We start from the raw sequence: 13,650 nt of genomic DNA, 5'->3' as shown, positions 1-13,650 counted from the left end.
GGCATATAGAAATTGATTTTTGTAAACTAGCCTTGAATCCAGTGACCTTGCTAAATGTACTCATTAACCCTGTTGTAATCATGAAATCGGTTATAATCCATTCATTTAACTTGATCAAATTTCTCTTTCAAAAGTCTTAAAATGAAATGGTAACATCTTGATCAATTCAGCTGAGTTTGTGTTCAGGAAAGCGAATAGTACAATATGGCTAGAATTTAGCGTAGTGGAAATATGAGACGAAACCGATATGACAGCTTGTTTCATCCAAGGAAGAAACGAGAGAGCCGTGGAGAGAGAGAGAGAGAGAGAGAGAGATGGAGAGAGAAAAAAGAGGTGGGGGTAGGTCCTAATTTCAGATGTGACGTTCTATCGCTCGCGTGGCTGTATTTTCTCGGTTAGAGGTGGGTCCCACCTGCATTCAAGGGGAATGGATGGCACAGGGCGTGAGTAGCAGAGGTGGTGATGACTGGGGCGCCTGCATGGCTTAGCTGGTTGAGGGACCCACTCTGGATTTCAGCTCAGGTCCTGGTCCCAAGGGTTGTGAGCTTGAGCCCCGGGTAGAGCTCTGTGCTGATGGTGAGGAGTCTGCTTGGGATACTCTCACTCTCCCCCTCTCCTTGCCCCTTCCCAACGCGCACACATGGGCACGGGCTCTCTCTCAAAATAAACTTAAAAAAATACATGATGACCAAATTAGGTATATACTTTTTTGTTAAAAAACTTTTTTTAATGTTTTTATAAATTTTCTTCATCTAGGTATCTATCCGTCTATTTATTTCATTTTTTTACATCCAAGTTAGGTAGCATTATAGTGCACTGATGATTTCAGGAGTGGAATCCAGGGATGCACCCCCTCTGTGTAGCCCCCAGTGCCCATCCCCACAAGTGTCTTCCTTAATGCCCCTGACCCCTTTAGCCCATCCCCCCTCCCCCAGCCCCTCCGGCAACCCTCAGTTTGTTCTCTGCATTGAAGAGTCTCTTGTGGTTTGTCCCCCTCCTTGTTTTTCTATTATGTTTGCTTCCCTTCCCTTATGTTCATCTGTTTTGTATCTTAAATTCCGCATATGAGTGAAGTCATATGACATTTGTCTTTCTCTGACTAATTTTGCTTAGCATAATACCCTCTGGTTCCATCCACATAGTTGCAGCACATTTTTTTTTTTTTTCTCTTTACGCCACATCTTCCTTGTCCCAACCAGGGCTGCCTTCCAGCCCGCAGCGTAAGGCCACTCTTGTGTCTCAGGAGAGGCATCTCTCCTCAGACCTTAAACAGACACTCCTAGTTGGCGAGCTCACGTCTCTTACCCCAATTTATATCCCATGGCTCTCTGTTCTCAGAGAGAACGGTTCTCAGAAGTTTTACAGTTTTTATTTTTGCTCTGTATGCCTAAAACCAAAAAAATTTTTAATTGATTTTATTTTTATAAAAATTATTTTTGAGAGATAGAGAACGAGCAGGGGAGGGGCAGAGAGAGAGAGAGAGAGAGAGAGAGAGAAGATCCAAAGCAGACTTTGCCCTGACAGTGCAGAGCCCAATGTGGGGCTCAAACTCATGAACCTGAGCTGAAGTTGGATGCTTAACCGACTGAGCCACCCAGGCACCCCAAAGCCATCAGTTTTCAAAATCTCTGCGAGGACTCGTACATTGTTTTAACACCAAGCAGAATGAATTGATATAAGTGCAAGGTCACAACATAACTTTTTCACCCTAACAAGCTGTAAGCCCATTCTCAATGACCGATTCTCAATCACGAGTGGGTGTCTGTTGTAATCACACGTAAACTTCTACCTCATCTCCCCACATAGCTGCCTGGTGTCCACATACTCTCCCGTTCATGCTCTTGGCAAAGGCCAAGTTTTCCAAACTCCAGGACCCACCCCTTATCACCTGTTCAAGGTCTGGAGCCCACCCCCTTCCAACACAGTCTCGTTAATCTGTTGTCAATTAATCTGCAGGCCCCGATAACTAGGACCTAAATTGTTGCTGGAAAAGTTTTCCTCCTCACAAAAACTTACCACCTACTTCGAAAGAGGACTTCATACTTGCATTTGATCTCAGACTTTCTAATTCAGTTCTTCTTTCCAGTTTCTCTCTCTTTTTAAATGTTTATTTCTGAGGGGCGCCTGGATGAGTCAGTCGGTTGGGCGTCCGACTTCGGCTCAGGTCATGATCTCGCAGTCCGTGAGTTCGAGCTCCGCGTCGGGCTCTGTGCTGACCGCTCAGAGCCTGGAGCCTGTTTCAGATTCTGTGTCTCCCTCTCTCTCTGACCCTCCCCCGTTCATGCTCTGTCTCTCTCTGTCTCAAAAATAAATAAATGTAAAAAGAAAATGTTTATTTTTGAGAGTGAGAGAGAGTGTGAGAGAGAATGAGCAGGGGAGGGGCTGTGAGACAGAGGCAGGATCCGAGAGGTGAAGTCGGAAGCTTAACCAACTGAGCCACCCAGGCGCCCCGCCAGTTTATCTCTTAACTCAGGCAAGACCCTGAGGGCGAAGCATCCCCTGAGGGGAAGCAAACTATCCTTTGTAGCCCCTGGGCCAGCAAGACCCCGCCTGTGATTGACCCCAGGAGAACGATCCGACTTGACCTTTGCTGCCTGTACTCAACGACCCTTGCTCCACCTTTTCCTTATATAAACCCAGAAGTAGTTTCAGCACTTTGGAGCCAGTCTCTGAGACCAAGTCTTCCCTGCGTTGGCTTCACTGAAATACACTCCTTTCTTGTTTCACCACTGCTCGTCTGTCTTTGGATTTTGTCAGCAGCGAGCGGCCAAACCCAGTCGGTTTGGGACCCCTGGGGCCAGGTGCTTGTGCACCCCTGCACCCGGCTACCACGTGACATCGCTACTTGGTTTTAAAATAGGCCTCTCAAACTCACTGTGTCCCAAGCCAAACTCTGATCTCCAAACCTCCATCCCCATCAACCCCTCCTAGTCCTACAGCCCCTGAAGCGTCCAACTCAGTTATGACTCACTTGCTCATCCACAGGCTTGCTTTCAACCTCTTTTTTTGCATCCTATATCCAATCTGTCAGCAAGTCCTATTGCCTATTCTTTCAAAATACATCCAGAATCTGATGTTTTCCTACCAGTTCCACTTTACCACTCGGGCTCCCGGCCACGGTCACTTCTTGCCTGGATTGGCAGGAGAGGCTCAGAGCTGCTCCTCTGGTCTGGTCCCTGCCCCACGTCTGGCTACTCTCAACACAGCAACTGGAATGCTCTTGTTTTAAGTGCTGCCATCGCCTTTCTGCTCAAAATCCTCTCCCTTAAGTAGAAAGTAAAGTCCTGGGGCGCCTGGGTGGCTCAGTCGGTTGAGCGTCCGACTTCAGCTCAGGTCACGATCTCGCAGTCCGTGGGTTCCAGCCCCTTGTCGGGCTCTGTGCTGACAGCTCGGAGCCTGGAGCCTGCTTCGGATTCTGTCTCTCTCTGCCCTTCTCCCTGCTCCCACTCTCTCTCTCTCAAAAGTAAATACATGGTAAAAAAATTAAAAAAAAAAAAAAAAAAAAAAGAAAGTCAAGTCCTAACTAAGGTCCTCAGAGGTCCTAAAAGGTCTGCCCGTGCCCCCTCACCTCTTCTGCCTCGGTCTCCGGTCCCCTCTCCCTTCCAGTTCCCAAAACACACGAGGCAGGCTCCCCCTTGGGGCCAGGCACTCACCCTTCCCTCTCTGTCAAGTATTTCTTCCAAAGTCCTTTTCTGGGAGAGGTCTTCCCTACCAAGCTATTTTAAAATTACTGCATTTGCACTCCATTTCCTCCTTTCATGCCAGGTTTTTTGCCATATCATTGCCATTACCTCACATGCCACGTCGTTTGTTTTTTGTTTCTCTTCACCAAAATGTCAGCTTCACCTTGGCAGGGATTTTTGCCTTTGCTCACGTTGAATTCCTAGCACCCAGGACAGTGTCTTTCAACTAGTAAGCTCCTCCATAAACACTTGTTGAATGCAGAGTGAATAAATGAAATGTGTAGGAAGTAAATCCCATTCATGGGGTAGAAAGGAATGCTCTGTGATGCTAATAGCCTTAACTTTGCACTTGACCTTCTCCTGTTCCCCCAGGAAAACCCTGGGGATAAATTGTGCGCCTGCAGTGATAGGCCCTTGGGAGTATAATGCAGAGGTAACAACCCGACTTCGGAGCTGAACTGCCCAGTTTTGGTTTGGCTCCCATAACTCTGTCTTCAACAGAGGACAGAATCACCTGTCAGGGGTAGTACAGCTGTAATCTGAACGTCTTTACAGCAACGAAAAAGCTTCAGGACTCTCACCCTTCACATTCACCTCGTGTTCAGCCTGGCTTTCTGTTTCTTTAAGCCCCCACAGTAGCTACCATTCACCGCCTCCCCCCCCCCCCCCCCCCCCACGCACACACACATTTTCTTGCTCTCCCTGCTTGGAAATCTTCAGAAAATTCTTCTCAGTATTGACCACAAAATACCTCCCCCTCCCAACTTTCCTGTATATGTCCATATACAAAATAGAATTGCAGCATACTGTATGCCCTCCATATATAATGAAATTCTCTTGCAAGGTTTTAAAATTATCCCTTTCTCCTGCCATCACCGTGACCTAAAATGTCTCGCTTACCCGAATGTCAGCACTGAACGAAGACAATATTGTCACCCATTGGCATCCCTACTTCCTGGTCCAAGTCAGCCTCCATATTGTATTGAACTTAAATATGTACCATATTATAAATATTATAATACAGCCCCACTTATTCTCTAAGCTACTCTGTTATTCTCCCAGTTGGGGCCCTCCCCTTTGTTATATTCTGCGAGTGGATGTTCATTCCCATTTCCAGTGCCCTCCCTGCCTCAATCTAGATCGTATGCTTTCTTCAGTCAAACTAAAATTTCCTTTTCTGAGTTTTGGTGGGGGAGGGGTAGGAGCGTTTTGATCTAACATCATTCCTTGATTTTAAATTCCTTAGCAATTCATATGCCGTTTCACACCATGCTGGATGTATTTAGATATGGCTTTGATTTGCATTCTGATAATCTGTTAATGTAATTTTCTTGATTTTTTCTTTCAATAACGTCCAGATTGTTTTAATGTTTAATAATATAAAGTACAGGTAAAACTAATGTGATAAGCAACTTAGGGATGAGTAGTTAACTTTTGAGGTTTGAATTGCTGTTTAATGAAGCAATTGTAAATTGCTGGTCTAGATGAAGCTTTTTGCCTTTGTTATATGAATGTGTTGGTGACCGTTGGGTATGATAGATGGGATTTTTACACTATTTTATGGTTACATCTCAGGTGCATTAACTCTTGCACTCTTCTTGTAATGTGTTCATAATTTTGCTTTTATTTGGGCACACCATTGTTTTCTCTGTGGCTCCCCTGCACATGTAATTCCAACACTGAATTGGTTCGGAATACATGTGAGGAATGGGATGGTGATTTAGGAAAAGGGGAAAATTACGGGTTAAATCATCAAACGAAGAATTATGGCCACTGAAAACCCTTAGTCAATTAAAAATGCAACAAACACGATTTCTTTAGGCTTTTAACTCAGCAGTTCATAGTGGACCCTGTCTGAACGCACAATATGGGATCCCAGTTTACATGGGTGCTTATTTTCCCGTGTAACTAAAAATAAATTCGGACTGATCTTAACTTCACTGACAGATCAAGCCAAAGGGGAGCTTGTGTCCTCAACCGAATCCTCCTAATTCCTCTGGGTCGAGGCGGGTTTAGTCCCAGACCATCTTGTAATAATTGAAAAGTGTTGTAATTATCCTAACGTTTTCCAGGGGCATTAGCAGGAGGCAAGTGAAACACACTCATCCTTGATAAATGATTCTTCACGTTGACACGTGCACTGGAAGGCTCCGAACCAGGCGTCTTGAATGCGGAATGGGAAGTAGCTGTAACGTCGCTCTTGCCCCGGTCTCTCGGGCGATGGGCACTGCGGGCTCCAGCAGCCAGAGTCCCTCGGGCCGGGGGACCCAGCGGACAGAAGTAGCGGGCAGGTCGCTCGGGCGGGCGGCTCGCGGCTCCCCGCCGGCCGCGCGCCCGCCCGCCGGCCCCCGCTCCGCGCGCGGGGAAAAGAGCGCGGCAGTTGAAACCGTTACCACCCCCGAGTTTTTGAACTGGTTCAAACTTGGCTTTCGGCCCCGCCCCGCCTCTCCGGCCCGGGAACTCCGAGGCGGCGGTTCCCGCCAAGCGCCGCCAGCGCGCCGTCCCGCCCTCCGGCCGGTTCCCGCCACCCCACCCTCGCCGCCCCACCCCCGCCCAGGCTCCGAGCTCCAGGCTCCGGAGGCCCCCCCGTCCCCGCCCGCCTGCCCGCCGCCTTCCAGAGAGGCGCGGTGCGTTCAACGAAAGAACAAAGGAACGGCGCGGCGCTTCCACTCGGCGGCCGCGTCCCTCAGCGCCCGCCCGCGCCCGCGCGCACGCGCCGCCCGCCCGGCCCGGCCGAGTCCCGCGGGCGCCTCTGCGTGGGGCTGGCTCGGCGCCTCCGAGCCCGGCGGGCCCTGTGATTGGACGGGAGCCCGCCTCGCGTCCCGCCAATCGGGGCGGCGCTTGGTTGGACTGGGGGGGCCAAATAAAAGCGATGGCGATTGGGCTGCCGGGTTTGGCGCTCGGTCCGGGAGCGTCCGACACCCACTGGGACGCAGAAGGCGGTGGGGCCCCGGCGGCGGCGGCGGCGGCGGCGGCGGCGCGCGAGAGGGGCGCGCGGGAGCGGCGCGGGCTGGGGCGCGGGGCGCAGGTAACGCGCCGCTGTCGGGCCGGCCGGCCGGCGGGGCGCTGGAGCCCGGCGAGGGGCGGCGGCGGCGGCGGCGGCGCCGGGACATCCCCGCCGCCGCGTTGCCCGTCCGGGTGTCGCCCAGAGCGGGCTCTCCCGGGCGCCGCTTTTGGAGGCGGGGTGAGAGGAGACCCCTCGGCAGGGGGCCGCGGGGGTCGGGGCTGGCCCGCGCGCCCCCGCGAGCGGGCAGCGTCGGACCCCGGACACCCGAGGCGGGAGCAGGGGCGGGTGCCCGAGGGGGGCGTGCGGAGGGGTCCACTCGCGTGCCCGCCCCTCCCGAGGCGCCGGGGCTGGGCTGGGGGCGCTCGGGTGCCCGGGGCGGGCTGGCCGCCGGAGCCCAAGTCTCCTTTGTGTGGAGCGTCGCGGCGGGAGCGCCCGGGTGGGACGGGACACACACAAGTTGGTGGGACCTCGCCGCCGAGTGCGCACTCAGACAAAGGACGGACTGTGTCTCGGGGGAGCTCGGCGCGAGGAAGGGGCAGTGACACCGGGCCTGACAGCAGGCGGGAGAGGGGCGTGGGGAGCCCGGGCCGCGGGCGCGGGTGGGCGGGCTCGGCCCCACGCCCCCTCCCCGCGCGCGCGCAGGCTCGGCGGGGCCGCGGCGGCCGGGACGGCGTGCGGAGACGGGACTCGGAGGAGCCGCGCATCTGACGTTTCCCCCGGAGCCGCCTGAAACCTCTCCGGACCGGGCAGTCCCGGGCCGCCTTCGCCGCCTTGTCTGGCTTTCGGTTAAGTTTTCGGGAAGGGTCGGGCTGTTCGCCTCCGTTTTGGTTTGGCTCGTTTGGAGGGCTTTCCGTCGAGTTCCCGCGTCCTCGCGTACCCCCTTCCAACCACCAGAAAGTCCGTGCCACGGGGTCACTTTTTGAAAACGGGAGAAATTGAGAAGCACGGTATTTTGGAAAACTTGGTGAACTCCCGCCCAGGGAGTTCCCACTTTCTAAAGAATCAAAATCTTAAAAAAAAAAAAAAAAATTTACAAGCTGTTTTGGGCAACTTGTGTGATGCGTCCGAGAATGGCGACAGGTGCTAACGAAATCAACTGTCATTTAGGAAGCGATTACTCCCCAAATCCCTAGGGGTTGAATGAGGATGAAAGGTAGAAATAGTTGACGAAAATAAAATGCTTATGACAAATGCGCGTTTAGATGATACGCCTTGCAATTTCTTATTAATTGGTTTTATTTTCCGTGAACAATAGCTTTGGCGAGTTAGAAAAAAAGACTGGTTGCAGAAATGTTTGTTGCCTAAGAAATTGGATGTGTGCTGTCCACAGTTAAGCCAAACTTCCTTTGTTTATCACTCAGGGTCTTTGAAACTTAAATTCATTTGGAAATAAAAATTTGTCTTTGGAATTTAAAAATATTTTACTACAAGGTTTACTTTTCTTGGTTTCAAAGATGATCGCCTTAATTTTATGGCGTTTTAATATTACCTAAAACAACATTTAAAAAAACCTTTGGAAAACTCATGCTGGTACAGTTGGATATGCTTTTATGGGTTTTGGAGTTTATTTTCCATTACTCTTCATTTATGAGCATTAGCAATTAGATCATATTTAGGAATAAAATGAACAGGTGTTCAAACATGGCTTGTTTATTGATAAGCATTTTCATTTAATTGCAAGTAAAATTAAGTTATATTTTGATTTTCTTTTCATAGTCTCTAAGTTGGGGATAGATAATAGCATTCTAGTCCTGGATATAAGGAATCCTGTCTTTTTGGAGGTGCATTAGGTTATGTAATGTTTAAAATCTTGGAAACACTTAGAAAAATTGCATCTTCGGTTCTGATTTTTTGGAAAGTGAATAGATTCAAAGAAAAGGAATTCAGAAACATAGGCACTCTTCTGATTTGTGTTCTGAGAAAGATCTAATGTGCACCCACTATTTTTTTATGGTTTCATAAAAATGGAAGACAAAGAAATGCAGTGTAAAAGTCTTTATTATCTGTATTTTGCCGTGTTAGACACCACTGAACAGACTTTCCAGGGTTGAGATTATTAAATAATGTTTGCATTTAGTTGCTGATAATTGTATATTAAAAAATCCTGATAGTTTTTGTCTGTCATTACATGCGTTACGCAGGTTTTGGCAGAAATTTGGGTCTTTTGGGATAAATTCTAGTTTTTCCCTTGTGTATTCTGTAATTGATAATTATTATCCTCAAACTTGCCCCAAGGTTTTTTTTTAAAAAGCCTTTTTGGGGAGCTGGCTTAAAATTTTTGTTTTAATTTATTTCTGGTTGAATTGTGAATGTATACAAATCAGTTTTAAGTAGCACTGATTTAAAAAAACAACACTTGTTGATTTAGGTTCCCCCCAAAAAGTTCTAATATTTTCATACCAGCTTTGCCTTGCATGCGTATATATAAGTAATTGTCTTTGTATCAGCCATTTCAAAATTTTAAGCGGATTTCTCCAGGTCACAGATTTTTCTAGGATATCTTCTATCCCTTGAACTGGTATACTCAAGGAGTGTGAATTAATTTCTGTATTGGTCTAAATAAATAGTGATTAAGACAGTTGATCTGCTTTTTAAAAACTGACAAAAGTTTCTCCAGTGGTTTAATGTATTCTGGGGCCAATTAGAAATGATTTATGGATTTGCCTTGAAGTCTTTATGTCAGTACAAACGATGAAGACATTTTCTATGAGTTGTGAAGGATTCTGGACACAGGTGAGATCTTTAGTAGAGCCTCCGTGGAGAGGAACAGCTCATTAAATTCAGGGAAAGGTTCACAATGAGAGGATACTTTTACCTTCTAGAGGCCTTCCCTGAATTCCCAGGCACCCTTGTGTTCCACAGGGCTTTGTTCATACTTTATTATTAAAGCATGGATCAGATTGTATTGTAATCACTTGTTTATGCATCCGGCTCCCTCACTGCACTCTAAGCGCTTTGAGGCAGAGGCTTGTTTTTCTTTGTATACCTAGTAGTTGCTAGAGAATAGCAAACTATCATTTTCATTTCAAAATATGAAAATAATTTGACAAAGGAACTTTTTGCAAAGCACATAGGGTATGTTAATCCTTCCGTTGTGAACTTTGGGAGGTGTTTTTGTCCCTCTTTGAGAAGCAGTGATTATAAAGAAAAATAATTGTCAAGGTGGATAAGTTCCAAGGTTTCTCCTAGTTACAATACTCGAAGACATTGAAAATTGTATATCCTTTAGGTATTCCATTGGTATTCAGATTTGGTATTTCAGGCAGCTAGAGAGAAACTTGATGAATGTCTGGGTACCTTGCATATACTATCTGCTTAATTTGATTTGATGTCAGTATTGATGGTCCTTGTACAGAAATAAAAGGAGGGGAAAGTGTTGGAGACAGTAGTAAATCTTTTAATTGAAAGGTGTCTAGTTAAATTGATGAGTTCTTTATTGAAATACTTCGAGGTGGGTTTTGGAGCTAAAGCTGAAGGAAGTAGTGCCAGTGTAATTACAGATTATTTACTGGTGTAGCCTCTTCATTCTTTTAAAATGATTGGATTTGCTAATCTATATTTATCCTATCAAAAGGCGTAGCTGATAAGTTTCTAAGATGGTCCCGTATCTTGCCACTATACTACTTAGTACAAAGATATGACAAAAACAAAGATGAAAAAAGACATTAAAACACCTGCTGTTTGCCAGATGCTTTATTCATTGGCTGGTTTTGTTTCCTATTGTGGTAACATTTACGTGAGATGCTTTATTTTTAATTATTGTTAAAACCACCCCGCATCCATCAACCTGAATGGATAAACAAATGGAGGTATACGCATACAATGGAGTAGTACTCAGCCGTTAAAAGAGTGACATCCTGCCTGACACATGATACAGTAGCGTTGATGAACCTTGAAAACATGAGGGTAATAAGCCAGACACAAAAGGAGAAAAATTGTGTGATTCCGGCCATGGGAGATACTGAGAATTGGCAAACTCACAGAGAGAAAGGAGAATAGATGTTTCCAGGGGCCGAGAGCAGAGGGGAGTTGGGGAATTAGTGTTTAATGGGTACAGAGAGTTCCTGTTTGGGATGATGCAAAAATTCTGGACGTGGATGGTGGTGATAGTTAAGCAGCATTTTGAATGTGCTTAATGCCGCTGAATTATACACTTAAAAATCGTTAAAACGTTAAATTTTGTGTATTTTTACAATGGGAAAAAACTAAACAATGGTGATAGCATTGCACTCTGCAAACCTTTACCAGTTAAGGAAACTTTGGTCTAAAGGGCTTAAGAATGTGTCCAGGATCATCCAGCTAGGGATTTGTAGTCAGGATCCCAGTTTAAATTGTTGGACTCCATATCGTCTACTCCATATTATCTGCTGATCTCCTGGATGATTAAAGACTTGTTGGTCCCAAGAAGAGAGTTTATTTGACTCCATCAGAAAGGTATATTTAAAAGTAGGTAATTTGTAGTTGTCTGGGAGGTACAGTCTGATGCCCTAGACAAACTAAAAGATGTCTTTGCAGATTTCTTTCTCAGCCAGAGCTTTAATGGCGTTTGCTCTAGGGAGGAGTACAGTTGAGTTTTAAGTGTGGTCTGTGGAGTCACTTTGTTTGGGCACAAGTTGTTAAATGGTTGATTTTTAGTTATTGTGCCAGTATTGATTTTGAGAATTAATATACTTTCTCATGAATGGAACTAAACACTTAGGAAGTTGAAATATGCGCTAAGGACCTATAAGTAAAGAATATGGTGCTACATATGTTTTATGTTAGAAATGTCTATTGATTCAGTAATAGGTGTTCAGTTTAAAATACTGAAACAATTTAGACTACAAAGTGAAAGCTTTCTCGATCCTTCCAATTCTAGTCCCTACCCGTAACAGTTTCCCCAACTTTTCAATGTATTCATATGAATATGCATTTATACATAAATTTTACAAGAATGGGATCAAGTTCTTTTGTCTGAGAACAGTTTTTTTAGGTCAATAGAGACCTGTTCTTATTAAAAAATAACGAATATTTCTTTAGTGCTCACTGTGTCCTTGGCACTGTGCTCAGTGCTTCTGTTTACTTTATATATTTTATGTAGATACCGCAATAATGAGAAGTGCAGAGGGCGGGTGACAGGTAGCCGTAGCCTAAGGGTTTGGATTTGCACACTTTGTTTTCAGAGTTATGATCTCTCGCGTCCAGCCTGGGTTTTGTCTGTTATTTATTTTTTTTGGTAGGGCCAATGAACTGCCAATGATTTTAGTATTTCTTAGAGTCGTAAAACAACAACAAGACTCCCAAAAAAGAATTCGCAAGGAGACTGCACGTAGCCTGCTAAGCCTAAAATACTTCCGATGTGGCCCTTGATAGAAAAAGTGTGCCGTTTCCAACACTGAGCTATTAGGCCGTTTTGTTAAGTAGAATACATCGTATTCCAGTTTATGAATGTGTCATCACACAGTAAACCAGTTGTGATGGACACTGTGTTCTCTCCTCAAGAAGAGAACATCTTTCTCTATCTTTGATCATTTGTGAGACCACTTTCTACAAGGAGAATTGCTGTTTCAAGATTACGCACAGTTCAAGTTTTAGTAGACCTTGTCAAGTTGCTTTCTAGAAAGGTACCAGTTTTTTAGTTTGAAAAACCAGCTTCATTGAAGTATAACTTATGTACAGTAAGATGAACACATTTGAAGACTACGGGCTGCAGAGTTTTGACAAATGTATACATGTGTGTCACCACCACCTCTGTCAAGGGGTGACGCTGGTGTCTTCAGAGTTCTTTTATGGTCTTTATACAGTCATTTCCCTCTTTTGCTGCTGATCCCATTTTTCTCGTTCAAGAGTGTCCTAAAAACGGAGTGACGCAGTGTATTCTCTTCTGTGACTGGCTTTTTTAATCCTGCATGTTTTTCAGATTTATCTATGTTGTTGCCTGTTGCAGCGGTTTCTTCTTCATTTGAGTAGTAGTCCATTGTGTGACTGTACTGTTTTTTTAATTCATTTACGTGTTGGTGGACACATGGGCTGTTTCCAGTTTTTTTGGCTATTAATTCAGCGGTTATGACCATTTGTCATATTCGCGGGCATATCTTTTAAATTCTCTTGGGTAAATACCTCATAGTTGGATTGCTGGGTCATACGGTAAATACTGGTTTAACTTTGGAAGAAACTGCCAGACTCTTTTCCCACGTGTTTGTGCCATTTTACGCAAAGGGTTCTGGTTCCAGTTCCAGCTCCGTGGGTCTGAGTGCACTTGGCCCCTAAAAAGTGTTAAGTGTCTCATTGTGGTTTTAATTCAGATTTCCCAGGTGATCAGTGATGTTGAGTATCTTTTCATCTGCCTCATTGGCCATTCGTGTACCTTTTTTTGGTCAAGACTTTTACCCATTTAAACTGCGGTTTTTTGTCTAAATGAGTTGTTGAGAGGTCTTTATATTCTTGGTACACATTCTGTGTCATGTGTATATTGCAAATGTTTACTAAATTTTTTGCTTTGGTTTTTGTGTGTTACTGACAATGTATAGGTCAAGTTAAGAATTGTTAATGCTGGAGGCATAATTGTTTAAATTCAGTTAAATTATGTGAAAATGAATTTATTCTTATTCCACAAGTCATTTAGTTCTTACTGTAACAAACTGTTATGTGTTTGCAGAGACCTGAAAATGAAAAGGATATTATTTATGTGAATGATAGTAGGTGTGTGGCATGGGGGATTTTAATTTTTAGTTTTTTAATTTGGAATTTTTATTAAGTTTTTTGGGAACTTTTAAATTGAGCTGTTTTCGAAAGTAATAATATTTAGTAGTTCTTTAAATTTTCAATTTTGGGTAATTCAGACGTTTTCAGTTATTAGAATTAAAGGATAAAGAGAATATTAAGAGTCAATCAAAAGTAATCCTCATCTTAGAATCTGGTGTGCAAAAGTGTAAGACTGCAAGCTTGGTCTACCTATTTTGACAGTTAAGTAAATTTTTT

General features: G+C 45.2%; 1 protein-coding gene across 4 annotated transcripts in view; it reads left to right on the top strand.

Moving 5' to 3' along the window:
* The first annotated feature begins 6,534 nt into the window (after positions 1 to 6,534).
* The window catches only part of EZH2 (enhancer of zeste 2 polycomb repressive complex 2 subunit), a 66,333-nt gene continuing 59,217 nt past the window's right edge, over positions 6,535 to 13,650 (top strand). The window contains exon 1 of one of the 4 annotated variants that reach the window (XM_043589817.1): positions 6,535 to 6,711. The gene's annotated coding sequence lies outside the window, so the exon portion shown is untranslated. Of the gene's footprint in view, positions 6,712 to 6,753; positions 6,868 to 7,372; positions 7,476 to 13,650 lie in introns of those variants that run through there. The other 3 variants (XM_043589821.1, XM_043589818.1, XM_043589819.1) reach the window with 3 other exon arrangements.

Source organism: Prionailurus bengalensis, chromosome A2 (assembly GCF_016509475.1).
Source record: "Prionailurus bengalensis isolate Pbe53 chromosome A2, Fcat_Pben_1.1_paternal_pri, whole genome shotgun sequence".
Classification (NCBI taxonomy): Eukaryota; Metazoa; Chordata; class Mammalia; order Carnivora; family Felidae; genus Prionailurus; species Prionailurus bengalensis.
Note: the sequence above shows the minus strand (reverse complement) of the source record. Positions and strands in the feature narration are given on the sequence as shown.